Genomic DNA, 27,840 nt, shown 5'->3' on the forward strand with positions numbered 1-27,840 from the left:
ACTTTAGAGATGTGAATGGTGGGGCGCAGAGGCTGGGTAATGTATTCTATTGGCTCCTTCCCTGCCGTGTGGTGAGCTGTCTGCAGCTAGTTTCTCTAGGGAAGTGCCCAGCTCTTTTCTAAAACTCTTCTACGGCTACGAGTTCTTCTTGGTGCAGGCACCATTCTCCCTTCTTGCCCCTTTAGGCCTGGGAGTGGTATAGACTCCCTGCTCGTGTCATCCCGGGTTTGCTATCCCTTATTGGTGTCTCTTAACTCTGCCTCAACTCCTGTAAAGAATCCCTTCACTAAAATCTCATTAATGACTTTTGAAGGTACCATCTGTTGTCCCTCCACAGTCAGATTGATACACGGAGTAAGTTCAACCAGTATTTATCAACTTTGCTTTTCTTTTTATGTGCTTTACTTTTTGATTTTATGACATTATACTTTGAAATTTTCACATTTTTTCATATTCAAAATTAAACACCAACTCAATGACCATTTCCTCAGTCTAATACAATTCAATACTATGAGTTAAATGCAATGGCCCAGGTACCACAAAAGCAATTAAGAGGAGGATCTTAGGCAACTCTGGGGTTCACAAAAGACTCTACTGAGAAGGTGAGTAGGGATTAGCCACCTGCAGCCTAGGGCAGCCACTTTCTACTCAAGAATTGTGGGTCTCACTGCACTACAGCTAGCTACTTACACTGTCTTTCTCCAAACTTTCTTCAGGGTTTCCCTGTTTCAGCAGATCTAATGACATCTGCCTGCCACTGTGCAGGCACACACAGACACGCTCAGAAAAGTTTAGCTCTCAGAGCTCTCACCTCTTCGCTCTTTCTCCTCACTTCTCACACAAAAAGACTTATCCCCCATCCCTTCATCTAGACTGTGATCTCTGCACGTCCTGCTTCTCTTTTCTTCTGGCACCTTGCTCTTTTGTTAACCCTCTTTTTCTTACTAACTCAACTAATTCATTAAACTATCTCAAATAAATGAGGAATCACACCAACTTCCCTTTCCTCCCCTCTCACTCCAAACTCTTCATGAGATTCTTTTGCATTTACTGCTTTCCTTTTTCCATTTCCCACTCAGTTGTCAGCCCCCTGTAATCAGATTCTTGGTTCTCACCATTATATTGAAACTACTCCATAAAGTAACCTAGGACCACAGCAACTGCTATCCATGCCATTTTGAGAATGAATAAAGTTTCCTTGTCTTCCAAACAGAGTGAGTAGGATGAGCAAAGTGTTTCTTCCCTTAGCAGCACAGTCATCTCCTGTAGCCATGCTTGGAATTTAATAATTCCCAAAGTCACTGTCTCTTCTCATTGTCACCTTTAGAAACTATCTGCAATATTTGACACTATTGAGCATTGTTGCACCCTTGAAACTCTTATCTTCTCTGATTTTCCAAGCCTTCCTCCTGCCTTTGATGGCCTTTAAGCATCTCTCCCTGTGACCCCAACACACACACACACACACACACACACACACACACACACACCAGAAATAAAGTTATTCATCAAATTTCTGTCCTTCGCCCTATCTCTTCCAACCCTCTGGTCACTAATGTTTCAGAAACATTCTCATGACAACTATATCTTTGCCCTTATCTCTCAATTTAGATCTCCAACCTTATGTCTCTGAGCATCAGGCTTGAATTTCCAATTGAACATTAGCCATTTCCATGTGGCCATCTCATTGATCTTATTGTACTTAACATGTTGAAAGCTGAATGCATCGTATTCCCACAGACTCTTTCTTAGTTATGATATCACCATTCTAAGCACTCAGACTAGAAAACTCAGAGCCAGTTATCTCTCATTCTTCCTCTCACTCAAACTGCACATACAAACTATAAACATGTCCTGTTGACTCTTTTCACCTGAGTAGTTCATTTATTTAGGATACATTTTGCTATAAAATCCTTTGTTTATCGCAGTATATTGTTGCTAAATTCCAGGATGATTATTGTCTAGAGACAGCAAAAGAATACTACTTTGTGATCCTTCTTACCGCCTCAGCGTAGAGGATAAATGCCAGAACTTCTACACCTTCCACAAAACACAACTTCTTTCCCATCACCTGCATCTTAGCCTCCTGAATATGCATGTCAAGTGGACTTACATTCAAATCCTGGCTGTCCCACGCCCTTTTCTTCTTCCTGAGTGTCTTTATATACGAGATATGCTCTCGTGGCCAATTCTTTGGTGAAACAATATGTATTTCCCCTCTTTCCACTAGGTATGTGGTTTACATATTTTAAAAAATCAATTAGTCTTTTTGAACATTTCTTTATTATTTATGGAACAAATTTTAAGTGTTATGAATATACTTTAGAGATGTGCTATTAGACAAAAAAAATTTTGACTGGTGGGTGCCTGGGGAAAAAAAATCTAGATTTCTTTTTACATTAATTATTTCAATATACAATTCCACTTAAGTCTTTTTGTTACAAACTATGTTATAAACTCAGATCTTATAAGTCTCACTCCCCCTCATCTGTCTGTCTTCTTTCTTCTGATCATTTTGCTATTGTATCATATCTACCATTCCAACATCCACTAAATGCTATCTTCTTCATCAAGTTTTCCTGAAAGAAACAACAGTATTCATAATAATAACCAATATAAATGCGGGTTTCCTGAGCATGTGGCACCTTGGTCAGCACTTTGTGTGCATGACCTCTTCATTACGAGAGGGGCATAATTATCATCCTATCTTACAGATGAGAAAAAGAAGGCCAGAACAGTTATGCACCTTGTCAAGGGTACCATAACTACTCAGGGCAGAACAGGAGTGAATTATTTTCTGTGAAGGGCAGTTAGGCACTGGCTCAAATCTGAAGGTAACACCTGTTTTCCTCAGTCCGAGAGCTTAACCACCAGGCCAATGCAAGCACTGTGGTCTCTCTCCCTACCTATGCCTGAGCATTTGCTTAAACCTCCATGAAGGCACATACTGTACTCTGCCTCATACTATAATTACACACACTCTTTTGTATTTTGTGAACTCTTTGAAGGCAGTGATGATAGTGCGTAAATATTCATTTGAATTGATAGAAAAGACGCTAGTATCCATAAGACTAGTGACATTCTTCTTGTAAATTTATTGATGTCTCATTTCAGTGTGTCTGCATTGCCAAAGGAATAAAATTCTGGATTCTGTATATAATCTCAAGAGGAAGATGATCTCTACGCCTCTTCTGTTGATTTTACTCTTGGTGATATGATCCATTGTACAAATCACTTTTGTCCTTTTGGTTTTACTCTTGGTGATATGACCCATTACACAAATCACTTTTGTCCTGGCTATTATATGAGGTCATTCTTCCTGGCTTTATATTGCAAGCAGAGATTACATCTTCTTTTTCTTTTGGAACCACTTATGCAGCCTAATTGAGTGCTCCCTCAATAAGACCTGCTAACTGCAAGCACAAGACAGAATATGGCAAGCCTTTTAAATGGAGGTGTAATGAAATACTCCACTATCAACAAGGAGAGATGCCACTATTGTGTGCCCCAATAGTCAACAGTGCAAGCATAGAAGTCCCTTAAGCCCACAAGGAAATTAATTTCAAGTCTTTTTTCTTAGAATAACTTTATGTTTGTAAAGCCTTTTACATTCTTTATCTCCTATTTGTTTCTAGACCTCTGTGAGGCAGGATTGTAATAATGTAACATACATGCATAATGCAACATATAAGTTGTTACTTATATATGTATATATACATGTGTTAATCTACTAACTTGTGCTGCTATAACGAAATACCAGACCCTGTGGTTTATAAACAGAAATTTAATTCTCATAGTTCAAGATCAGGGTGCCCATCATAGTTGGGTAGGGGCTCTCTTCCAAGTCACAGACTTTTAATTATATCATCATACGATGGAAGGGAGGAGCTGGCCCTCTTGGGTCTTTTTTATAAGGACACTTATCCAAATCATGACGGTTTTGCCCTCATGACCTAATCACCTCCCAAGTGCCCTGCCTCCTAATACCATCACCTTAGGGGTTAGGAATTCAACATATGAATTTGGGGGGAATGGAAACATTCAGATCATAGCAACATAACATATATAAAGTGTTATGTAAAGCTATTATAGAGCTTATCGTGTGAACTATAATGTTATGATTATTGTACAGGCAAAGAAACTGAAACTCATACAAAGTAGTACTTGGCAAAAATTACACAGATAATTCAAGACAAACCTAGGATTCCAACTCAAGTCTGATTTCAAGTCTACTGAAGTCTTTCCATTTTATCTTAGCTAACAGCTGTGGTCTGAGTGTTTCTAAGCATGTTGAGCTGCCTTCATGATCTGAAGCAAGTTCTACCCTTTACAGAAATACAGTTCACTCCTGTCCACAAGATGGGTCTAAGAGTTTGCAGGACTCAGATGTATAATTTTGTATTTGTGAATCCCCTTCACACACTGTATAATCTCTCATTGTCAATGTACACACTATATAGATCTCAACCTAAGAATCTTCTGGACACTGACATTTATAATACTCAGCTTGAGAAAGGAAATTCATGTGATTTCAAAGATTTAGTGATAAACACAGCACAACTTTCTATAATCTTGATGCCTAAAATTCCACATTTAGGCTTTTTTTTCATTGTAGTCTGATAATGGCAAATGCCCTCTGACCCCATACGGTAGATGAATTTGTAAGAAACATTCCTGAAAGCAGGTGTAGAGTAAGTATTGGGAAACAAAGCAGCAATGCAGAAACGTTAACTGATAAGCCAAAAAGAGTAGACTGGGGGCTTTTATAGTTTTGTCTGCTTAGTGCATTGAATTGTGTCCCCAGAAAAATATGTCCAAGGCCTTATCCCAGGTACATATGAGCATGACCTTATTTGGAAATAGGGTCTTTGCAGATGTAATGAAGATAAGATGAGTCTATACCGGATTCATGTGGGCTCTAGGTCCAATAACTGGTGTCTTAATACGAGAGAGGAGAAGGTGATTTGGATACTGAGACACAGGGAAGAAGGCCATGTGAGGACAGAGTCAGAAATTGGAGTTACACAGTTAAAAGCCAAGGAATGCCAAAGATAGCGGGAGCTACCAGAAGCTAGGAAGAGTCAAGAAATGATTCTTTCTTGGAGCCTTCAGAGGGAGCATGGGTCTGCTGACACCCTGATTTCCGATTTCTGGCCTCTAGAACTGTGAGAGAATCAATTTCCATTGTTTTAAGCCACCCAGTTTGTGGTTACTTGTTAAGGTACCTCTAGGAAACTATATACTCCTGCCTAACACCCAGCCCTCAATTTTAAGTCCACTCTATAGGATAATTTTGAGTTTGAAATTTAATTTAATGTTTTTCACTAATTAACACCTTTTAATTATTCCCAATATGTCATGCTGGCTCTATTCTTCCAACAATCCAACCCTGTCTGTCCATTCTTTCTCTAACAGGCTATTCACCACCCCTTCAATACCTCAACCCCATCCCCAGAATGAAGAGTGTGACTGTTCACACCTACTCCACAAACAAGGAAAAAACAACAACACTCCTCTAATACTTTGTTGTTTCATGGGAGTTTGCACTATTTATGCTCATGTCAGTGACAAAAAAATATACAAAGTATATATTAATCTAAAATACAGTATTGGCGCAATTTCTAATAATGTCCCATACATAATAACGCAGTGTTTGTAAAACATCAGTCTTCAGTCTTTATAAATCGCCTGAATTACAGCTGTTCAGACAGCCTCTGGGAGTTAAATGAAATCCCTTGAACGTAGATTGTTGGTTGGTCCCCAAGGTCATTGCAGACACTCACCCCAGACCCAATCAAACGGATCTCTACTCCTCCGCCAAACACTCCACCAAAAAGATTCTTATAACCTTGGAGGTTGGGGGAAGGGGGAGGAGGACAAATAAAGGGAATGTGGCCAACTTGCTAGGGGCAATCCAATGTCACCGCAACACTGCCTGGTGATGGCTTGATGACCTATGTTTTAAAATATGTAGTTGTCACAGTGGTGAGATAATGAACTCTAAAATATACGCTCAAAGTTTCTCATCGAGGGAGCTAAACTACCCCAGGGTATCCCCAGCCCGTGTGTAGCACAATGCCTGAAAGTAAAGAAGCTCAGATCTAGTGAATGGTGGGGAGGCCTGCTGGAGGTTCTAGCAGCGGTCTCTCCAGAAAAAGAGAGAGAGAGAGAGAGAGAGAGAGAGACCCTTCTGTTGGATCAATATTTCTTTATGAGCTGTGGACCAAAACCACTGCTACCACCATGACTATAATTCTATCCACAGTAATTATCATAATGCCCTGTAGATGGGAGTTCAGAATAAGTCACAACCAAGTTACCCAAACTCAGATGCTCAGACTGCACTGGACAGAAGTCGGTTATATCATAGAAATTCCACTTTAATTTATGAAGAGATTTGGGTGTAACTGAGACAATTTAAAGGGAACAGACAGATGAGATTTATTTTTATACAAGGCATGCTTAGCTCTACGCCGACTCATCATCCCCTCCAGGTGCTGGGGCCTGTCCTTAGAGGCTCTGGACCGCCCGAATCCAACAGCCATACGCCACAGCCTCCGCGCCGCCTGCTTCCCGGGGCAATCGGGCCCCAGTGGCGCTTCAGGGGGCGTCCCTGTCCGCTGCAGCCCTCGGGGCTTCGGGAGCGCCGGCCCGGGAGCAGGAGCTCCGCAGGGGACTCCGGCGTCCGGGCCTCGGACCGCGCGCCTCGTTCTCCGCCCCGAAGCGGCCCCGAGGGGCGGGAGCGGAGCTGGGCTGCGGGGCCGAACCGGGGGCGCACAGCGGCCCCAGAAGTGCGGGCTTCCCCCACCCCCGGTGGCGACCCCACCTCCCGCCCCCGCGGCGTGCGCGCGTGTGTCCGTCTGTCTGTCTTCTCGCTCGACGTCAGTGGGAATTTCCAGCCAGGAAGTGAGAGAGTGAGCAAGACAGAGAGACAGAGAAGTGCACCAGCGAGCCGGGGCAGGAAGAGGAGGTTTCGCCACCGGAGCGGCCCGGCGACGCGCTGACAGCTTCCCCTGCCCTGCCCGTCCGTCGGGCCTCTACTCAACGCCGCCGCCCTCGGCCTGCGCCCCGCCGCCGGCCCCTCTCCGAGACCCCGCGCAGCCCAGGCCAGAGCCGCCGCCGCGGCCGGGAAAGCGGCGCCGCCGCGGCCCGGCCACCGCGCGCCCCGCGCTTCCCTCCGCCCGCGCTGCGACATGGCGCGGCGCTGACTGGCCCGGCCCGGCGAGACCGCGCGCCCTCTCGTCCGGACCCGATCAGACCCGCACTCGGACCTGCTTTGGCCCCGGCCGGCCTCCGCCTCCTCCTAACGCGGCCCCGAGGCCCGCGCCGCCCCGGAGGGGGACCCCGCAGGCGCAGGGAGGCCGAGCGCGGACCCGCCACCAGGGTAAGCCAAACTCGGGCAAGTGGGGGCCACGCCGGGGACTTGCGGCCCGAGTCCCGCCACCTACCCGCCCCGCACCCCTCCAGCCCTGCTCGGACTTCCTCATTCCTGCGATAGCCGCTACTCTGGACCCTAGGAGGCGGTTGACAGGAGTTAGAGGCTCTAGGGATTGGCGAGAGGGGGGAAAGGCACATCCGGACTTGGCGGGGGCCGGTCGGCCCGAGGGCCACGGCTGCCCGGGCTGCCCTTTCTCTTCACGTCCCTCCGCCAGGCGGGAACGGAACCAGAAGGGAACTCTGGCAAACTTTTTTTAATCCTCACCCCCACTCCTTGCTGCGGGGTGGCTTTAAGGTTGAGGTGCGCTTGGGCGCGAAGGAAAGAGGGGAAGGTGGTTGGTGCAGTGCTGAACCAGATTTCACCTAAGGGCGTTCCATGAAATGAAAGCAGAAGTGCATGGCAGTCCTCTCGGCTGGGGAAGCCCTCCCCAGCTCCCCCAAATTGAATAGGACAGCCTTATTCCTTCAAAAAGAAGCCCCCACTTCACAAACACACACACCAGGACATAATATGTTCACCTACTATAGGATCTGTACATTGGTTTTCAAAAAAAAAATGAGGGCCTGATACTGATCTACAGGGCCTGGCATTTGAGAGAGAAAAGAAATTACCTATTTAGATCACTTTTTGGACACTCTGATTATGAAAAACACTTGGAAAACGGTACCATGTGTTGTGCATGACCTCTAAAACAAAATAATGATATAAACAAAGCCTAACCTAGATACAAGTTTTCTCATGGTCTTTAAAAATAAATAAATACTGATGGAGATGTTTGCCCTGATTTATTGGCCTATTCTGAAACTTAAATGGGACTTAATGACACAGTATCTGATTATCAAGATTTAAGACATTTTCATGGATTTGTTAAGTAGGGTTGTTCAGCACTGCAGCTTATTAAATAACTATATTTAACTTACAGATTTTGTCATAAAGCCCATAATCTGAGAAAATGACTATAGTATTACTAAAACACTCAACAGCTCTGGCATACAAATGTTCTACAAACTGATGAGCTTTGGAAACCCTAAAGTTTGAGATCAAGATGTTCGGTGCTTATTTTTCTAGCAAAATACCTCAATTGAGTATTCTTGAGCAGTTTGAATTGCATTCGTGTTTGTTAAAACTTTTAAAAGGAATCTCGATTAAAATAAAGCCCTTGGCTGAAGCATGTTGTTTTCCTGATTTTAATAGTGTGCTTTCTAGAAATGAATTCTTTTATTATTTGATGCACTAGAGAAATTTTGGAAATGATTTAAAGCAAAGTATTATTTTGAGCTTATGAACTTGGGAAGCCAGGATATAAAAAGACTTGTTTCTTGTAGCCTTTTACATTGATCACGTAATTAAATTGCTCCAGTGAGAACATCCATGGTAAATGGAAACATGAAATCTCCTGAAATTGTTCATCCATATTGATATACCTGCAGCTCCTCAATGCCTCCTGGAGCTTGTTTAGATAAAATGTCTTCCTGGGCCACAGCCTACTGGACAAACGTGAACACAAAGGAAGACTCATTATGTGTAGATTTAATGCTGGGCCTGAAATACTGCTTGTTGTGAAGAGTAAACCACTTCTAAATTGTTTAAAAGACTTTTGAAGGGAAATACAATAATCCAGTTGGGGTTGGGGCCAATTGGAAAGTCTCTTATTTTTGTTCAGTAATTTCAGTTTTGTCTTATGTTCGGCAGTTGGCATTTACATCAGCTGAATAAATGCCTCTGTTTTTCAAACCCAGTTAGTAAATACTGGAGTATACATACAAAAATAGTTGTTCCCCTTCTTAAGCTCTGCTTTGATCTTTGCACTTCCTTCTTCTACCTCTTAAAACAAGATTGTCTGTGACGACTGAGTTGCAGTTGGTAAAAGCTCAATTAGTCAGAAATAGGCAGAATTTTAGATTCAGTGATCGTATTCCTCAGAGACATATTTCTCTTGTCCTGTTCCTTGAAACAATTTGAAGCTAGCTTGAGAAATAAATACACATGCAGGTTGTTTTTACCACTGTTTTCATACTTCCAGATAATTGATGAAATAAGTTTTAGTAGTACCTGATTTTCAGGTACTGCTTATTGTGGTAGATAGAAGGCCTAGATAAGGAATTGGAGGCTATAGGAATCTGGGACTCATTCAATCAGCAAGGCCTTATTTTCTACCCAGTATTCCCCTGTTCACAAGAGGTGAAAGTTCTGGCTTCTGAGGGGAAGTGGTTACTTCATAACCTTCAATTAGTTTGAACTTAGGAGAAGAAAGAACAATAGTTGACATTTTAAAACAATACATTTTAAAAAATGATATCTGAGTTTCCATATGGATTTTTTGATAGTCAAAATATGATCTTTTTCTTCTTCAGAACTTATTAGTAGGTGTCCTGTTCTGAACATAGAGATGACTGCAGTAGAAAGTGTGTCTGGAAATGCAGAGTTGTTTAACCAATAGAGTAATTATTCAAATTATGCTCTTCTAGTCTACAGATTGAACATGAATCACATTAGCAGGAATGGATACATAAGAATCAATGGCTAAGCAAAATTTCTCATGAATTTACCTTACTTAGAAGGAAAGTTGTCTTGTTTGCTTGATTGGTTTTCTGTTTATATGACTCATAAAAAGTGGCATGATTGCTATATGCTGTAAGAACAGAAGGAGAAGAAGAAGGAAGGAGAGAATTTTAGTGCTGGAGGACACTTTCAAATGTTCTGTTTCTACATCTACGTTTATGTATGGTACAAGTTCATTGACAAACGCTTTCTTGGTAACCAGTAAACCACATTGAAGCAGTTTACCCTGCTTTCTGGGAAACTTGTACCTCTCATAAGTACTGAACTCAGTATAGTGTTCTTAGAGGTGAGCAGGTAAATCATCAGAAGCATATATATACGTCTTTGAGTTGACCCTGTCATTCCTTAGTTGACCTTGAGGTTTGAAGAACTAGAGGCATTCAGCTTAGGAGAGGACTGTTTGGACTTGTGGCATGGTCCTGCAAGTTAGTTTGGCTCTTTGTGTGTGTGTGTTTTTTTTCATCAGAAAAGATTAATAATTGAAACCAGGTAATTTGGTAGGGTTAATAGTTAGGGTAGCATAACCAAGACATTTATCTTTATGATAGTTCATTAATAAGTATCCAGTGCCACACTGTTAGATTTTTTTTTTTAAGCAGCATTCTTTTCATGATGATAAAATTGCTCTATACCTTTGGTCTCTACTGTATTAGAGGTATTCCTCAGTGCAAATGAAGCTGTCTTTCGTATTTTCCGATGAAGTTGGTAGACTTACCCTTGAAGATCAGCTAATAGTATGGAAAATAAATTGTGAAATAAAATCTTATTGCTTCACTACAAATAACTTAAAGCCAACAGTTTTGCACAAAGTATGTAATATAAGGTATGATTTGTTAAAGATTATAGAATCCTCAAGAGTATAGACTATGGATGAAAATACTTGTTTAATTTAGAGTATTAATCATAAAAATATTTTAAATTTTAAAAAGAAATCAGTTATTATTCTCTTCTTATATTTTCTGTAGTAATTAGTATATTTAATTATCAGTAATACAAGTTTCATCTGCTTTAATCTGTTGCCTGTTTTTGAAATTAGAATAATAAAATGGGTGGTTTGGTTCCCCATTACTTTGGCTTATTATTTTTCATTTACATTTCACCATGAGGCCAAAAAATCTTATAACCAGCTTTCATTATGATCCATACTTTCAACAGATTGTAGTAAATTTGAAGTACCTATAGACTCAATTTCTATAGACTGAAAAAAATAATCTGGCTGTTGGAGCTTTAAAGAAGAATGTGAAGATTCTATATGGCTTATTCTTTAAGAGCCTCGGTATAAAAAAAAAATAATAAAAAGGATAGGAAAAGAGATATATGAGAGAATCAAAATCCTGTAGTTCCAGTTACAAAGAAATCGTATCTAATCTATACTGCCAAATATCTGACACTTAACATTGTGCTTATTGGTACATACTGAGCAATCTGTAACAATTTTTTGAATGAACAAATGACATGTTTTGTTTTGTTTTAAAAATGGGGGGACAGCCGATTTCTGCAAGGAACAAAAATTAGAGTATTTTGCTTTACCTTTTGGAAAGAAAGAAGCCAAAACTAGTTCTTACTTCCTAGATATTACATTTTTATCTAAAGAGCACTTGAAGTTTACTAGGACAGATAATTTATTTAAAAATACCCAGTGCCTTCCAAAAGGGAAGCATTTCATTCTGAAACACGAGTTTATGAACTGGGAAAAAAAAAAGCCTTTTTGTTTCAAAGTTATAAAGGCATTTATCAAACAAGGTAACAAAGTAATTTAAATGATAAAAGGTGCTTGTACAAGTAAAAAATGTAACTTTTTGGCTAAGCTAGAATTTCTGTGATCTCCACTGAAACTGTAATTTCAATACTAGTATCTCCAAAAAAAGGAAACAATGCTGCAAGCACTGCTTTATAATCAAAAGCTTGTTCAAGCCTATCTAAATTAATCAATCAAAATGTAAAAACAAATACAGAGTGCCAAAAAAAGTATACACATTTTAAGAAAGGAAAAAACTGTATTAAAATTGTAATAATATATACCAATAACAAAAGATGAATATAAGTCCTATGTATACACTTTTTTGGCACCCTCACCCACCCCCCGGTATATTAAGACATCCAGAATTAAATTCTTATCACCTATAAGAAAAATGGGAGGGGGGAAGTTATTAGCTAGAAAACCTCAGGAACAAGCAGGCAGTTAGCAAGGTTTCCTGTACTTTTCACTTATTTCTCACTAGTAGCATTTTCAGAAAATTGTCCTTGAAATTCTGACTCTAACCATTTATTCTGTGTGGACACAATGAATGAAATAAAGTCTACTATCCAGACTAGAAAAGAGCACGCGGTGGCACTCCCTGTCCTGCCTGGTGTGATTGTGCCCCAGGGAGAGTCACAACCATTTTATTGAAAACTGCTGACTTCAGTCCACTCTGCTTTGCTGCCCACCTAATTCTGGTCCTGACCCTGCCCTCTTTTGAATCACTTACAAACATACACTCAAGTTCAAAAAGTTAATTTTAAAATGGTTTACAAATACATAGATGTATAATCATTTTTGTTGTTGCCAACAAACTGAGGAAAAAAAATGAAATGTTTACTTTTATAACAACTGCGTTATAAAGGTGTCAGTCATTGTTGAAAAGTACTCTGAAAGTGAATAGCAGCAGTGCTTGTTAGTTAAAATAATAAAATAGTCAAAGTACTCTTCCTGTACTTCCTTGTGAGAAGTCGCCAGGGAACCATAAATGTTGCTGTGTTTCATTACATAATCAGCTCAATCTACAGCTTCTGGGCATGAAGAGAAGCATAAACAAAATCACAAAGTTATAGCATTGTTCTAACCTTTCCCATACTTGTCAAAAATGTATGCACAATTCATATATTTCATAATGGAGAATAAAGCTATTGGATGTTTCTTAGATTTTAGTCTTTTAGTAAATGAGGCTCGCTAGCATTTGTAGGCAAGATTTACTTTTTGCTAACTTGAACCAAAAAAATACAAAACCTGCATGAAGTTAAGCACACCTCTTACAAAGAGTTTAATTAACATTTTTAAAATAATTTGATTGCTATAATGAATTCTTTCTCAAAATAGCAGTTGTTTTAAAAATAATTATTATTCATTATTATTTATCACATCATTTGGACTAAACATACTATATTTCAATGTTATGGCATACCTATCTCTCATCTGCAGAAATCAATTCTAACATATATCAAGCATGAAAGTAGAAAAATTAAAAGTGATGACAGACACGCTAATCTACCTACCTATCTATTGGTTCTGTGCCCAAGTCTGCAGTTCATTTAAAAAGTGAAAATAAATTACTTAATTGTCTTAGAAAATATGCCTTCCAAGATAAGAATTTTAGGAACGGAGAGAGTGACTTTTTTTTTTTTCTTTTAACATGAAATCCTGATACATGTTTTATTGATAACTTGAAGAACGTCTTTGTCTGCCAAACCTTAACTTAGGTATAGGTTTATTGTTTAGGATTTAGCCATTTATTGGTTTTTGATCATTAATACTTGATGTATAAACTGCGTGTCTTTTTCTTTCAAATGGGGGCTAGGTGTGGTGATGAGGTCAAGGAAAAGAGTCCCTTACAATTTACAGCATCTAGCATGATGATGTCTATATAACACAAACATCTTTATGACTTAGTTAAAATAAAGAAGATGTGAAAGGTTGGAAGAAGTATGATGGCTCTTCATATATAGCTAGTTCCATACCATATCATTCAATTCATTCATTTATTATGCTAATATATAAAAGGTATGTAACTTAAGTATTTTGTGTGTGTGTTTGTGTGTGTGTGTTTCACACCTATAAATCTTGAAAAATTTGATCAAAGGATCATGAAAGCGTAGGTAAAGGTTTAGGGGGAGAGTCTTCTATAAAATTAGATCTTGAATTTTATTATTGACTTGAATGTGAAAAAGAAAAATAATCTAGAAAGTGAATCAGAATTCCAGAGAAAATGGTAAATTCTATATCTCATGGGTGAGAATAAAAGGATCATAATGAAAGATGTAGAGACAGATTGTTCTTGAATAGAACTTTTTTACACACTGTGGATTGTCCTGTTTTGATAAATTGAAAACAATGGTCATTTCCCCCACATTCTGAAAACACTTTAGAAGTCAGTTGTGATTTAGCAAACCTCAGTACACCTGGGAAATTAAAATCAGAAGCGTGGTATATGACAACAATTAAATGTACTTCCTTGCTCTCATGCCATATCATAGTATTCATTTGATATAATGTCTTTATGGTTTCTCTCCATGTGTTTACCCAGTTTCCCATTTTACACATTTAACTGAATTTAACTAGCACACCTTAGAACATTTCAGTATTTCCTGACTATTTTAAAACATTAACTTTATTGGTCATTTACCCTGAAGTTCTTTTGTATAGTGGGCAGGGAGAGTATCCCATTTCTCTTAGAAAGTCCACTGCAATAGCCAAATAGGTATTAGTCCAAGTTGCTTAACGAGGTAGTACAATCCTGTGTTGAAATAGATGGCTGATTTGGGGGGCAGGTGTGCTACATTTACTAAATATCTGTTGTACTGAAGGAGTCCAGTCATTCAAGACAAGCCACAGAAAACAACAATTATTTCTAATATTGCAGAGGCACTTGATATTTCTGATATGAATCTCTGTTGTCTGCACAAGCTGATTTCTGCACACCTCACCTCCCACGCTTGCTTCTCAGCTATCCCCTATTTCTCGTATCATCCACATCCATTTTCAGTTCCTTCTCCATGTTGTCTCACTTTGAATGCCTCTGCATATGCATGCCCTGTGTGAGGAGTGCCCTTTCCTTCCCAGCTAACTACTAAACCTTCAGGCACGATTCAGGCATCACCATTTCTCTCTCCCTCCTCTACCCATTCTCCCTGACCTATTCATAAAGAGTTAATGTGCCCCCCATTCCATGTTCTCTTGACTTATGCTTTCCAGACAGAAAACATCTTGAGGGCAGGGACTTTATCTTACTTACCTTTTAATTTGCACAGCACCTGGTAAGTTTGCTGAATGAATAAGGAAGTAAACTATACAAAATATCAGTAGACTGTGTTATTGATTAAGCTGTGTGGCTGTGGGCAAATTAATTAACTTCTCTGGGTCTCATTTTCTATCTACAAAAATGAGAGAGTTAGACTAAATGAGTATCTACCTCTAAAATTATTTGTTTCTTTGATATAATAGTATTATTTGGAAGGCTTCAGCTTTTGCCATATTGAGATAGCTTAAGGAAAAATGCATGTGAGAAGATTCAAAGACAGTTTATGATTATCCATGTGATAAATGTAAGGAACTATTCATTTCTGGATTGAGTTGTCATATATGGTCTCAGTCTAGTTTCTTCCTGGTGTGTCTGGGGTTCCAACTTTTCATTATTAATTAGTCTCTACTATGAACTCACATTCATATTTCTCCAAAGAAATTGAAGGCAAACTTGATACAGAAATTGAATGTAAAATTCAATATTTTAATTCTAAATTGGTTCAGGGTTTCACTAATTATAAATATATTTGGAGGAAGGAAAAAGGGAAGTGGTAGTGGTGTGAACTGAATCCTCATCTGTCATAGCAAGAATACAATTTCTAAAATTGTTTAAGAAAAAAGATATAAGTGTAGTATTTGGAGATATGAAAAGAACCCCCAGGAAAACCAAAAAGAGAAAGTTAAGAGTGTTAAAAAGTCAATCACTCTGTAAAACAGGTTTGGAAGTAAGGAGAGGTGGGGCAGGGGACATTTGCTTTTTTATAAAAGCTCTCTACCTTTGCATAGTAGGATTTTTTTAAAAACCATTAATTTATTTGAATATATGTGGAGTCCTTTCTATGTGCCAGGTTCTAGGTATTGGAATTACAGTGTTGAACAAGACAGAAATCCATAATTTCATGGAGCTCATATCATGTAATGTTGTCAATTTAAAAAAATTTTCTGTTTACATTAGCCTTTTTAAAATCGAAGAATCACCCTAAAAAAGTGCACAAATCGTAAGAGTACAGTTTAATGATTTACCTCAAAGTAAACACACTTCACCTAGGTGGTGTTCTAAAAACAGAGCACCCTAAAAGCCCTTTTCTGCTCTTCTTAATCAGGACTCCTACCCTTCCGTCTTTTAAAAGGTTTCACTAATTACTTTTGGATTACATGTATGTTGATTCCATGATTCATATTCATCCGCATACAGTTGAGAGTTGACTAAATGAATTCATTACTCCAAGGTGCTAATAATGAGCGTCATACAAGTAAGAACTGCTATGATTAAAAACCCTAAGGTCAGTTCATTTCATATTTTCCTCACTAAACAAAATGTTAGTAAAAATGTCAAACAAATCACATTTTCACATTAATTGGTTATTTATGAGTAAGTGTTTTGTTCATTGCCAAGCAGTCAAGGTCACTGACAGGAAAGATAGGAGAAAGAAGTATTTGCCTCAGATATTATGAGACAGAGAAGAAAGTGTAGTTCACTTCTTGCTTTTCTCCTCACTTTCCATCTTGACATCTGCATATATTGAAGGGTTTATCTATCTGAGTGGTCAGTGTGGAAAGGCCTTCATAACTAGATTCAAGGACTGAAAGGTCTTTGTATAAGGCCTGATTTTAATGCTTACAAATAATTATTTTTGTGTGTGATTGGAAGGTCATTATTGTAATTTTGTCAAGGAAACCGTTTTCTCCCTCTAGGCCAACTGGCACATATCATAGAACCAAGTATTGCTGGTTCACATGCTGAATCCTTTTCTTTTAAAATATAAAGGACATAATTTTATTGATACTTGAGGATTAATAAAAATGAAAACCCAAACCCAAGTCATCATATTCAGATTTAAGAGAACTTGATCCGTTTTTCTATATTTGATCAAAAGAACAGTAATCTCTAAATCATAATCCTCAGGGTTTACTTCCTCCTCAGTTTGAAAACACCAGTGCGCCAAAGTGGTACTCAAGACAAAGGCCCGACATGAAATTAAAATTTGGTTATACACTATTTTTTTTATGAAGACTTAATTTTTTTAGAACAGTTTAAGGTTCACAGTAAAAGTGAGGGGAAGGCAGAGAGATGTCCTGTGTATCTTCTGTCCCCACACATGCACAGCATCCACCATTACCAACATCCCCAATCAGAGGGGTGCATTTGTTACAGCTGAGGAGCCTACGTTTACACCGCATAATCACCCAACGTCCATAGTTTACATTATGGTTCATTTTTGGTGATGTGCATTCTTTGGTTCTCGACAAATGTTTAATGACATGTATCCATCATTACAGTATTATACAAGAATATTTTCACTGCCCTAAAAATCCTCTGTGCTCCACGTACTCATCCACCTCTCCCCAGCCCCATCATACTCTATTTTTAGAGAAGATGAAATCTGTAGAATTGGAAATGTGAAAACAGAAGGTTCAGAACAAAGTGCAGTAAGTCAAATCCCTTTCTATGGCACTTGAATGAAAGACCTCAATTTTTTGAGTAGATGTATTGAATTGGTTTTTATGTGGAAACAGAAGGCAGTGACATCCCATGAGTGACTTCAGTTATAACCTGTAAGGTTGTATCTAATTTACTGTAATATTTAGAGAATTTCTCTAGCTATACAAATTTATACTTACTAGATTTTATCCTACCATTGTGTTAACAAAATGAAATTTTACTTAGAATGGAATCTTCCATTTGATATAAATGACACTTCATTTTAATATGATTAGAAAATGTCCAAAACATCTTTTGATCGTAAAAATTTCAGTCATCTATGATAAAGAAAACAACCATAGGCAAAGGTTTGTTTCTTATGGAACACAGTGGAATTCATTTTAATCACTTCTCTAAGAAAATCCTTGTCCCCCATGGTTACAGTAGACATGATACAGCAAGAATTTAGATGCTTCTTTCATGCAGGAGAATGAGGTTATATTTACTATGTTTTCTTAATTCTAAGAGGCACTTTTCCCCTCCACCAATCCCACAATTTAACATTTGGCTTAATTATGTATATTTAAGGATTTACAGACACCTTTCTGTTACTGGTTTCTAATTTAATTTCATTGTGTTTATATAACATATCTATATGCTTTCACTTCTTTAAAATTTATTGAGACTTGTTTTATAGCCCAACATATGGTCTATATTGGAGAATATTCCTTGTACATTCGAAAAGAATGTGTACTCCACCATCATTGGGGGAGCGCTCTATACATGCACTTAGGTTAGTCTGGTTGATAGTGTTGTTTTTAAATTTTCTATATCCTTACTAATGTTCTGTTGATTTATTTTTATCAATTACTGAGAAAGGAATGTTAAAAAATCTTAACTATAGTTGTGGATATTTCAGTTTCTTTCTTTAGTTCTGCCACTGTTTGCTTCATGTGTTTTGAAACTCTTACATACACATTAAGATTATTATTATTATTTTGTCCTGATGAATTGACCCTTTTGTTCTTATGAAATGTTCCTCTTTATCTCTGGTAATATTTCTTCTCTTGAAGTCTACTGTACCTGATATTTTAATATAGCCTGCTTTTTCATGTTTAGTATTTCTATGGTAAAATTGGCATAATTTTCCATCCTTATACCTTTAAACTATCTGAGTCTTTAATATTAAAGTGTAATTGTTATGAAAAGCATATACTTGAGCCTTTCTTTTTTGTCCAGTCTGACAATCTCTACTTTTTTATAAGTGAGTTTAGTCCATTTCCAGTTAACGTAATTATTGATATGGTTGGGTTTAAGCCTATCTTGGTAATTGTTATCTGTTTGTGCCATCTGTTCTTTATTCAATTTTTCCTTGTTTCCTGCCATCTTTTGAATAAATCAAGTTTATTTTTAAAATTCCATTTCATCTTCTTCATTGACTGTTTTTTAAAGCAGTTACTTTAGGGCACCCTTGAGTCTACCATGAATTAATACTATAACATTTCATATGTAATGTAAGAATTTGACAATACTATACATCCATTTGTCATTTTCCCTTCCTGTGTGCTGTTATTATTATACATTTTACTTGTGTGTGTGTTATATATCCCCAAATATATTGTATTTTTTAAATAGCAAACAAGAAAAAAAGTTTTATACTCCGCTACATAATCATCATTCTTGTCATGTTTCATTTTTTCACGTAGGTCCAAGTTTCTATCTAGTATCATTTCCCTCCAGCATGAAGAACATTCTTTAACATGTGTTTTATCACGCTTGCTAGTGACGAATTCTCTTAGCTCTTGTTTATTTGATAAATGTCAATTTCACCTTTATTTTTAAAGATGTTTTTGCTGAATATAGAATTGTACACTGATCATTTTTTCTTAGAGCACTTCTTCCATCATTGTTTCTGATAAAAAGTCAGCCATTATCTGTATCTTTGTTACTTGTCCTTGGATGCTTTTAGGATTTTTGTTCTTTAGCATTAGTTTTTAACAGTTGGTTGTAATGTGATTAAGCATAATTTTATTTGTCTTTATTTAACATGGGGATCTTTGAGATTCTTGTATATGTATTGATTTTTTTTTAAGTCAAATTTGGAAAATTCTTGACCCTTTTTCTTCAAATTTATTTTTCTACTCTCTCTCTCTGGGACTCTAAATTACACTTATGTAAGACCACTTGATATTGTCTCGTAGGTCACTGAAGGAGGCTTTATTCTTTTTGGATTTTTTCTCTGTGATTCAGTTTGGATAGTTTTTATTAACTATTTGCAAGTTTATTGATTCTTTCTTCTATAATGTTTAATATGTTGGTCAGTCCACCTAATGAAATTTCATTTTGATCTAGAATTTTTCATTGGTTCTGTCTCTTTTTAAGAGTTTTCATTTCTCTGCTGAGATTCCGTATCTATTATTCATTATGCCCATCTTTTCCTTTACATTCTCGAACATACTGCTATTAGCAGTTTTAAAGTCATTGGTTGCTAATTCCATCATTTCATTTTTTTCCTTCTGAGTCATATTTTCCTACTTCTTTGCATATTTTGATATTTATGTTGTATATTGTGGATACCACATTGTAGAGAGTATGATTTTTGTCTTCCTTTAAGAGCATTGAGTTTTGTTGTAACAGGCAATAAATTTATTGGCAGATCACCTGGTTTTATTGAGATTGTTTCAGAGTAGCCCTTATTGTAGGGTATGTCCTTTACTCCCATTGCAAAATCCGTCTGGGGTCACAACTGAATGCTTAGATTGTTCAGTGATGTCCTTTCACCCTGGATGATTGGAACTTCGATGTCTCTCAGAAGTTCCAAGAACTTCTGGGATCTTTATTCAGCTCTTAGATCCCCAGCAGCTGTTTTCTAGTAGGCTTTGCTGAGTCCTGTCCTGCATTAGCACAGTTTAGTATTTGGCCAATGACGAGAGGTAATCCCTATGTTGATTTCTGAGCCTCTTTCTTTTTGTAAATCCCTCGTTTTTGATACCCTGTGCCCAGTGTGATTGCTGCTCCCTGTTTGGCCTCTACTTCCTAGTGTCATGGTTTGGAACATGCTCTCAGTCAAAAAGTGAATTTGGCACTCAGCTCAAGTGTTTCCATTTTCTTATGGTGTACAACCGTATGCTGTCTTTTGTCGAGTGTCTTAAATTATTGCTTCAAGTGTTTTGTATAGTTTCACAATTGAGTATGGCAAGGGGACAAGTTCAATAATTGTTACTCTGTCGTGACTGAAACAAGAATTCCACATTTTGACAAATATGAAGTTGCAATGTTTCTTGACATTAATGAATATTAATAAAAAACTACTTAGTGTTTACTAATTTGGAAGTACAAAAGAGTAAATCTGTCATGTCTACTTCTTAGGCATTTATAGCCACTTAAGACAATGGTAAATATATAGAAAGATAAAGTTAAATTGCAGTAGAATAGTATGTTGTCAAGTGTAAAGTCACCAATACACATAAGTATTATAGCCCTGATGTGGACTAAAGAGCTATATACAAAGGAAATTATAGTATTTCTTGGCAGAAGTCAGATTTGAGTAGAGGCTTGAGGAGTGGGTAGTACTTAAATAGGAAAGATGACATTGCAGGATGCACGGCATACTATGAACAAGTATACAAGATGGAAAGGTATTTTTGAATGATCAGTGCCTATAGTAGAGGGTTTTGATTAGGATATAATAATAGGTGATGCTTATAATATAATATGCTGAGTGGTTAAGGGCTTTCGACTTTATCTTGTAAGTAATATAGTAATAATGTGAAAGACACGTAAGGAAGAAGAAACACCACAGTAAGGGAAACCAGTAGGGAGGTTATTATTGTCAGTCAGAGGTGAGGCAATGAAGGTTAAACTAAGGTGAAACTGGAGATGGAACAGAGAGGCAGGTATAAGAAATAACACCCCCCCAAAAAAATCAGCAGAAATTGGTTATTGGCTGGATATGTGTAAGATAAAGAGAGGGGAAAAAAGAAAAGAGAAAAAGTGACTGAACTTTTGACGCTGAGTACCTGAGCGTCATATAGAATGGTATATTGGCAGATATTGGGAAGTCAAGAATGGGGCCTGTTGTCATAGGAATGATGAATTTGTTTTTAGATATTGAAGAATTGAAGGTCTTGAAAACAATATTAGCTTGTTTTATTATAGTATCACTGCTTAAAGCTATTAACAATTTATTAATATTTACATTTTGAAGGTTTTAGCAGTACTAATTTTATGTCTATGCCACAGTGTTTTGGGCTAATGTACTTGTTATTTTTGTTCAGTTGGGAACTGAATAAGCCAATGGAGTAAAAATGACAGTAAAATTTTAGTGTCTCAGTTTCTCTCCCCACTTTATCACAAACACATTGCTTGTTATGCTATCTAAATAGGACCCTAACAAAGAAAGTGTAATTACTAAATTTCCAAGATAACTAACCCCTGCTCCATCTACCCTCCATTTCCCATGACACTTACCATGTTGCATTGCTTTTGCCTTTTTGTCTTCCTGCTTACTAAACTGATACATTAGTTAGTTCTGCTGCATATCAAAATTACCATAAAGCTAATTAAAACACAAACATTTGTTATTTCTCCCCATTCAGTGGGCTGTCTAGGTCATCTGATCTTGGCTGGCTCTACTAATCTCTGAAATCTTCTGGCGACTCAGCTGGTGCTGTTTGGTCTAAGGGAGCCTCAGCTAAGACTTCCCCTCTCTGCTCCTGGTCTCTCATCCTCCAGTGGGCTACCCCAGTCTTGGTCACATGGCAGCAGTGTCCCAAGAGAACAAGAATGTTGTTTTTGCAAGGTCTCCTGAAACCTGAGTATTAAACTCACACTTCTATCTCATTCTGTTGGTCAGACAAAAGTTACAGGCCTGCCAAGAGTCATAGATTTTTCCTTTTGTTGGGTGGAGTTGCAAAGAATTTTTGCCACTGCTTTCAATCTACCACAACTGTAAGCTCTGTGAGTACCAGAACTGCATCATTCTGTGTACTTTGGTGTCTTTACTGACACGTAGTACACTTAAGTATTTGTTTAACGAATGACTAAGTTAATAAAGGGAGGAAGGTATTCAAGGAGCACTTCAATATACCTTAGTTTTAAATATATACATACTTTTATCATGCCATTAGTGAATATGGTATTATCTATGGGCATGTTTCAGATAAAATCTCTTCATTCTCCTTCTATCCTTTGAAATTGACCAAAGGAGATCTTTAAAACAAAACAAAATGCAGCTACCACCAAAGTAACATTGTTTGGTATTTTTACCTTCATATTTGATTGTCTCAGGAAGAACTAAGTTGAGTTTTGTGCATTGTCACTCCCCTGTTCCACTTTTCAGGCTGTGCTATGAGTAGACTAGCTCCAGCCAGAGCGTTCAGGAGACCTGGAGCAAAGATGCTCTATTAAAATAAATAAATTTGTAAGTCAAGAAGGAAAAATCACTTCTGCCTCTTAGACAAGTGAACTAGCTGTAGTCTATAGTCAGATTAGCCAGCATTGCTCTATCAACCCAAGCAAATGACTTACGCTAAATCTCGGTTTTCTCATCTGGGACAATATTTTGGAGGATTCCTATGAGAATTAAGTGAGACATGTGAAGCACTAGCTACAGAGCTGACTCATGGAAGGTAGTCTGTCAAATTTAGTTCTTTCTCCATGTGAACCAAAGCACTGACATCAAGCGATGGCATTTATCAGCATTTCTCATGCTTGACAATATGGACATTTGGGTCGGATATTTCTTTATTGTGAGGGATTGTTCTGTGCGTTAGAGAATGTTCAACAGTGTTTCTAACATCTACACACCAGATGCCAGTAGGACCACCCACCCAGTTGTGATAGCTGAAAATGTATCAACATTACCAAATGTCCCCAGAGGCAAAATACAAACATTTTATTCAACAGTCATAAAGATAAGGAGAGAATGTAGCAGTGTACCCATCAATGTAGGATGGGAAAGAAATAAGAATACTTGATTCTTCTCACAATGCCTAAAACTTTTACTGTCTCAATTGCTCTTCCCAGTTTATCAAAAACATATTGTTTGTTATGCTAATAAAATGGCTAACATTTACTATCTGTCACTAACTGTGCTAATAAACTTTGCATAAATTAATAGTTGAATGTTCTACCATGTTTCTCTGAAAATGAGACCTAGCTGGACAATCAGCTCTATTTTACTATAAGACCCGGAATATAATATAATGTAATATAATATAATATAAATATAATATAGTATATGATATGATATATGATATGATATGATATAATATAATATAATATAATATAATATAATGTAATGTAATACCGGGTCTTATATTAATTTTTGCTCCAAAAGATGCATTAGAGCTGATTGTCCAGCTAGGTCTTATCTTTGGGGAAACACGTATATGTATCTGCCATCCCTATCCGATTGGTGTTCCATTGTGCTCTTATACCAGCCCCAAGCACAATGTGCTCGTACTTACTAGGTAGCAACTCTACCTGTCAGTTGGTCACATTGCACCCAAATAAAAGAATAAGGAGCTGAAAATGGATGGAGGAGTGGAAAAACATGGAAAATGAGTCTATACAAATCAAAATGTGGTGGAATACAAATATTGACTCTCTGAAAAATCAGCTATTCTGAGAAAAGTAGCTAAACCCATCGTTATTTTTTCTTTCATCACTAACTCAATATATCATCAGAAAGATGTAAATAAAGAGCTCCTTTAGAGTTAAATTTTTTCTACTATATATTATGAAGAGGATTTCAGTAGTGCTTAGAATTATTTAACTAATTTTATACTTCATCTTTTATTCACTATATGGCATTAATTGTTGAAGATGTCAAAGTTAAACTTTAAATTCAGGATAGGGTTTGATTTTCTCTTTTTTCCTATTAAAATGTGTATTTCCAATTACACAATTGAGTTAGAAAATTAAAACATAGAAATGTATAACTTACGGAGTAAAAGTCTTCATGTTACTATATAATAATCTGAATTCTTAAGTTTAACAGTTGCATAATATGTAACTGAATGCAGCATAATTATAAACAATCTTCTATCAAAAGAGATTTATATTGTTATCAATTTTTGCTGCAGTGAATATTCCTGTACTTATTTTTTGCACACTTGCTTGTATAATTTAGTACAAATTCTTGGAAGTAGAATTGCAGAGTCAAAAGATACTCTCATATGAGTGTTTCACTTTATATGTAGTACACATGTTGTACACCTTATAGCACGTTCCCTCAAAACAAAAATTCCTATATGGAAAGAAACTCCAGCATATCCTTTCTCTTTATCAATTCATTACTCATAGAGAAATGGTCAAAAGTCATTCTTATAATCTCATCCTCCTTGCTATCCACGATAAGGTATTAAGGTTATACCTAAGGGGTGTGTGTTGTGGCTGAATATAATCTTGAAACCAGAGACACTTTATCTCTGATTCCCAACTGTACCCTCTGGATGACATTTCCGGTTCTGTTTTAAAACTGCATATTGTGACGCATTAAGGGGTAATGAAATCATTTTCATCCATTGGAAAAATTTTGGGGTTTTTTGTATTTTTTTTTCAATGAAACTTAATAGAATAAAAATGATATGTTTTCTTATAGTGGGCCCTGGTAAAAACATTGTGAATATGTCTGATCCTACAAAATTCCCCCAGTTACAAGGAGAGGCATGCCCCCCAACTCCATCCTGAATGGTCCAACACTGTGACCTTGGTCTTTCTGCCTTCACGAAGAACTCCTTATGCTGGCCTCTGATGTCAGTGATGGGATTGTCATGTATGTGCAGAAAATAATCCATTAGGCATGTCATATAGAACTCATCACATATTCAGAACTTAGCCAGTTATAACACTATGCCTCTCATATGAGAAATGCAGACAATTCTCTGGAGATGTTTTATTTATTGCTAGCTAGCTACATTTTCTATTTTTCTTTCCATGCTGTGATATTTTTTCTGAAAACCTCATCATTGGGGGAGAGAGATGAAGAGTTTAGGTGCATCTTCTCACCGTCAACCCAGTATCCCCCTTTCTGTTTTAAAGTCCTTCCTCAAAAGCACAGATCTGTGCAAGGGGAAAGTGAGAGGAAGGGCTGGGGTGGCAGGGGGCCAGAAGGGGTTTTCCCTGGTCTTTCCTAATCCTTCACTTCCAAAGGCTTAGTTAGTCTTTCAAAATTTTGAAATAAAACCTGATTTTAAAATTAATGCAAATGTTTCTGTGATTCATCCTTTCCAAAGAATTCTTCGTTTCTTTTGACATTTTATTTTTAAATTATGAATTAACTTTGATACCACTCTAGGGTTACTCTTACCTCAGCTCTTTACAGTGAACTTACACTGTCTGACAAAGGATGTAAAAGTTTAGATTTCACCATCACCCAAGTAGCTTTTGGACAGCTGTTGGGTGTTTAAAACTGTGATTTTGGGGTACACATTTGTGCATGGGGAGGTTGTCGGAGAGAGGACTGTGCTTAGTTGGATAGTTTGCTAAAAAAAAAAAGCCTATAATTTAGGTTCATTAAGGTTTTAACCACAATAGTGATCGTGATAATTGCCCTGCATCAGTTTTAATAAAGTAGATTTAGTTGAGTTTTTTAAATTAGGGTGAGGGATGCTTCATATTAAATCCATGCATTTAAGGGTCTGGAAACCAACTGTGTGTGTGTGTGTGTGTGTGTGTGTGTGTGTGTGTATTGAACATGTTCTGTCAGTTTAAGAAGTCAACAGTCTCCCCTCTGCTTTTGAAAACTGTGGACTAAGATTGTTTGAGAGGATTCAGGTAATCAGCCCAGATTAATGGAAAGTCTAAAGGCAGAAAAAGAAAAGGTTTTAATATTTTTCTTGGTAGTTAGTCTCCTGTGGTATTCTAAGAATAAATACTTTTTTTGCATGGAATGTTGTAACTGGTATTAGCACTGTATTTCAGCATTACACCATTTTGCTAGTATTCTTCATATAAATGAAAATTATGCTATGATTCTTTAATATAGATATATACCTGAATATGTATAAAAATCGAAGTTTACAAAAAGAGTTATAATTTAGGTAATTTGTTCTTTGAATAAGCATTTATTAGCTAACTAACATTCTGAGCTCAACAAAATTCTACTCTTTTCAAAGGTCTATCCCATCAAAATCTCTCCTTTTACAGGTGAAGAAACACACCACAGGATCCAAAGTCACCCAGCTAGCAATGGCAACACATTTAAATTTTGAATGACTTAATTCCTCTTTACTGTATGAGGTCAATTTTCCCCCTTTTAACTGCTTGTATTAATTGATTACAGCTGTTTATATATCTTCAATCAATAATTTCGTGTTTAAAATATTTCCTTGCAAATCTGCATGGACTTCTTGTTCTGTAGGACTCAGAGCTTCCCTTTGCCCTTTTGTTGAAGTTGGACACCACCTCGTATCCCACTAGGAATCTTCACGAGGCTTTCTCACTCCTCACCAGTCACACAGAACTCTAGCAGGAGAGGCTTTCATGGGAAATCAGGGCCCTCTTTGGACAATTTTGTCCTCATTGAAGTTAGGTGATGTATTCATGAGGGAGGGCTAACCTGTTTTAACAAGAGATCCAACAATACACTGTGTTAAAGAACAAGGAAGTTTCTTTCTGTCTCACATGACCACCAGTATTAGCTGCCTGCCAGTCCGCATCATCTACGTGATAGAAGCTCCATCTTCTCCATGTTTAGGTTTTATCCAGCAAGAAAGAGAAAACACAGAAACATGGAAGGATGTTAAAGGCCTTAAGCCCAGACCTGGTGGGGGCACACAGTAATTCTGATATTCCAGTGGTGAATATTTCATCAAATGACCGCCCCTAACTCCACGGAAGTGTGGGGTATACTCCAGCTGAGCAGTCAGGTTGCCAGCTACAACTCTATACTGTGGAAAAGGGAAGGACAGATTTTGATGGGCAGCTAACATTTCCAGCCCCAGTCCCAAGTGCCCTTGAATGCTTTATAGACTTCATGAAAAAATAAAAAAGGAACTTTGCCTCAGGAATCCATATTTGCTTTCAGCCTTGGTTTTTTCAATCTTCTGATATTTCATGTAATATATCTAAAATTTGATCTAAGTAAATTTAAATAAAATGAATCTATATTTAAAATGATGATAAGGGTATTTCTTAAAGTAAATAAATCCGTAATGATATGTGATATTACATACTATTTTTATCTGACAATGTGATTCTTCACTTTTCTCAGGGCCTGTGGGTAATACAAGATTGCTAGGGCATGTGATGTACTAATATCTGGCTGGGGTTGATTGAATCTGAGACTATAGCCTCGATAACAAATTCTCTTATTTTTGTGTCTTTTGATTGCACTTTTAATATTACAGTGTTTCTATGCAGTAGTCCCTCCTCATCCATGGGGAATACGTTCCAAGACCCCCAGTAAATTCC

At 37.5% G+C, this 27,840-nt stretch overlaps 1 protein-coding gene across 2 annotated transcripts in view; it reads left to right on the forward strand.

The window, feature by feature from the left end:
* Positions 1-6,653: 6,653 nt before the first annotated feature.
* NFKB1 (nuclear factor kappa B subunit 1) overlaps positions 6,654-27,840 on the forward strand; it is a 115,066-nt gene continuing 93,879 nt past the window's right edge. Inside the window, exon 1 of one of the 2 annotated variants that reach the window (XM_019738929.3) lies at positions 6,654-7,384. The gene's annotated coding sequence lies outside the window, so the exon portion shown is untranslated. The remainder of the gene's footprint in view (positions 7,385-27,840) is intronic. The other variant, XM_019738928.3, reaches the window with a different exon arrangement.

This window comes from Rhinolophus sinicus, chromosome 1, assembly GCF_057876585.1.
Source record: "Rhinolophus sinicus isolate RSI-liver-muscle chromosome 1, RSI-T2T, whole genome shotgun sequence".
NCBI lineage: Eukaryota > Metazoa > Chordata > Mammalia > Chiroptera > Rhinolophidae > Rhinolophus > Rhinolophus sinicus.